Below are 3634 nucleotides of genomic sequence, written 5' to 3' on the forward strand. Positions count from 1 at the left end.
CAGTGGCCGAATGAATAAAACCACCTAACACTGGTAGTTGGTTGTAGGTTTGCATCTTGCCAATGGGTTGACTGTCTGCAGTTTTCTGGGTTTTTTTCACATTTGTAATATGAAATAGATGCCAGTTTTCCTTAGTTCTTCCGGAAAGCATTCCGTTTTGGCAGATCATCCGTGTATCACATTGCCATTACAAATAAAGCAATCAAACCTGCATTGTACAGCATGATTTATGACTTCTGTGTGCTTTAAATTTAAAATTATGAATTATATTATCATTTCATTTTGAATACTATTTTACAAGTTTTTATATTTGTAGCTTTTTTATTATACGTAATCGAAATTTTATATTAGTAGCCAGAACTTCAAGTTAAAGCCATGTTACACAGTAACTTTAGTAGTTTGCTTTCATTGCTTATTTAATCATGAATTTCAATTTTTCTCATATCTATTTAATTCAGTTATTTAAACTAAATCTTGTGTATTTATTTAAAATATTAAAATGTAAACAGAGAATAACCAAATGTAATTTCGCCATTAATCTTAATGCGGAATATGTGTTAGATAAATCAGGTGAAATAGTATGCTAATTTTAAACAGTAGTACTGAATTGACATTGATGTGAATTTGCTTTTTAAATTATTTTGAAACTTAAAGATAAACAGAGCCAATGACAATTTTTGACCAGTGTAAGCTGATCACTGCAAGCTGATCACTGCATGATTCAACGTATTTTTTCTACGTTTCAAATTTAAAGCCACCGCACGACCATTAAATATGATTAATCTTTTTGCAGTCGTGTACGACTCCAAAAAGCCAATGTCACCACGAAGGTGGAATTTTGAAATTTAATCTGTGGGTTGAGATAAGAGGTCAGAGTTTGCCACGTGAAGTCTATTTGCTGATTTCAGTCATCAGTAAGCTACAGTGTCAATCGAGTTTCCAATTGCTATCAATTTTTGACAGATTTTTTTATTTTAGATCTGTGTTTTAAACCCTTTTCTTTACACCATTTGTTTCCTATGCGACAGAGCTCAGTTTTTGTTTTCCCAGAAAACACCTATTTTATAAGAATTCTAATAAAGAGATGCCTAGTAGAAAATTGATTTGGCAAGGTTTGAACTGTTGTTCCTAACAATTGCGCAGGTACAGTGCTTGTACAAGACACGACTTAACTTTTATAATAATAAGCTGTTTTACAGTCTAGAAAACACTGCAGACAAGAACTTCAACCGAATCTGAATTGGATGCTTGCTTAAAGGATCTGATAAATTGTTTTTATACAAAATAATATGAAACTTTAGAAAATGATTCAAATCATTTTAAATAATTTAGCGTAAAATCATAAATATTGTCTTATTTGTAATTGTTTACATTGATGTTTGTTGTATATTGCTCATTTACATGAAATATTTGTTAGTGTTATTGCATTAATGAGTTTTTTTTTTAATATGTGATGTCTGTCTACATGCTTTAAAGCTTTTCTAAATCATAAATATTATTAATGTGGCTATTGTTTCTTTGTTAATATAAATATATGTTGTTTTTTATTGAAAATAGGTCATTTTTAAAATATTCAAAACCTTTTGTTCTGGCTTTTGAATTAGCATTATTTTATAGGTTACTCGTAAATTAATTGATTTAATGAATTTATAAATCGTAAATAAGATTTAAATTTTGATATCTGAACTATTGTATTTTTAATTAAAAATACAGTAAATTCAAAATGTATAAAGAAGGTAAATTTGGTATTTAATTGCTTAATTTGCTACGATTCAGCTTCCTTACTGATAGGTTAGTTTTAAGTGTTATATTTACTTTATCCAAATCTAATTCAAATGCAAGTATTTGAATACGGTAAACCTTTGCTAACTTGCACTTGCGCGGTCGTGAAGGTTGTTGAAGTTTACGGAAGTCTAAAGCAGGGTGTCTCCGACGGTGTGGAAAACGTGATCCCATCTCGCTCTCCATGTCGTACATAGTACAGTAAATTATTATGATTATATCGAAGTTGTACCAAGTTTTAGTAGGTTATACTGCCAAATTTATTATTACAGGAAATGAGCTAATATATATATAAGGCAAAGTACAGTCTTTAGTAAGTTACCAAATATAGTTATATAATGCACAGTATCACAAAGACTCTGCATATCAAATGATAATTAATCATAATTTCTCTATTGTCGAGAAATGTGTAATTGCTGTGTAATTTTTCAAAAATATTTGTACATGTTATCAAAGTTCAAGTTAGAGTTTACTGTACATGGATTTCATAACCTCTGACTTGTTACAGGTGGACTCCTTTTATTTCTTTAAAACTAAACATGAAATTCCTNTATTTAAATATATAATCATTCTATTAAAACTTGTCGAAAAATCTTTTGTTTCATTCATTTCTTCTACTATCTGAAGATAAGTTTAACTTATCAGAAGTACTTGTAAATAAAGTTTTGTTTTAGCTATTTCTTTTTACATTGTGTGATAACTGCAAAAGATTATTATATCTGTATTTATATTTCCTTGTTCGTTCTTTTGGTGTCGAAATTATATAATTTTACGTGCATCCTGTATTTGCATTCTAAATAAAGACGACACTATCCAAAGATGTAGTTTATATTTTTTATTTTTATTTTATATTTAGCTTATATATTTTATATTTAGATTAGGAGGCTGTCTATTAATGAATTTGACTTAGCCTCATAGAATGAAGTAGGGAAGTAAGGGATTAATTAAATTGATGAAGATGCTGAGAGTATTTTAGAATAGAGTAGTTAGAAGAGGAGGAATAAAAGAGTAACATAGGTTAGGCCTAGTTTATAGGGGGAAGGAGGAAAATTAAGTTACGAAAGAGTAGATAAGTTGGGAGAGAGCATTTATAGTTAGGTGAGCATTACGCATTTATAGTCTCTAATGATATCTGCCTGGAATTGTTTCTAATGCGCTACTTGTTTTCAGAAAAATATTTTCTGTATTCAGTTCAATTGTTAAAATTACCAAAACTGATGCCAAAAATTGGATATGACTTCTCTCTTTAATATAAGATTTTTATTCTCCAGAACATTCTCACAATCGACCAATTATCCTATAAAAAGAAACAAAAATTTAGGAGAATACATTTCAGGAATGCAAAAATAGTCAGATGTACAAGTTTTTTAGTATTAGCTAACTAAATTTTTAGAAAATTTAGCTGAAATTTTGTAAATATTTTATATAAAATTCAGGGCTGTGGAGTCGGAGTCATGGAGTTCTGATGTTTTAGTCGGAGTCGGATGGTAAGGAAAAGTCAGAGTTGGAGTTGGTAGATTTTTACGCGACTCCACAGCCCTGATAAAATTGATGAATGTAGGTTTTCTAAGGAACAGTTTTATAAAAAATTTTCCTTAGAATGTTAAATTTTATAAACGAACATACAGATTTATTATATTTATATTATTATGACACGTCAGAATTCTTATTATAAATAAACAATATTATAAAATTTCCAAGGTTTTATTATTGCAGTTTTATATTAAAATTGTTTCCTTATAGACTACTTAATCGTTTTAAAATATCTGTAATTAATGTAAGAATATTTAAAATGCATAAAATTATTGACTTGTCTTTGAACAANAATCTGTACTATCGTCTGCCTTTTCTG

Source organism: Centruroides sculpturatus, unplaced genomic scaffold (genome assembly GCF_000671375.1).
Source record: "Centruroides sculpturatus isolate CEXI.00-Female unplaced genomic scaffold, Cexi_2.0 scaffold674, whole genome shotgun sequence".
In the NCBI taxonomy this organism is placed as follows: Eukaryota; Metazoa; Arthropoda; class Arachnida; order Scorpiones; family Buthidae; genus Centruroides; species Centruroides sculpturatus.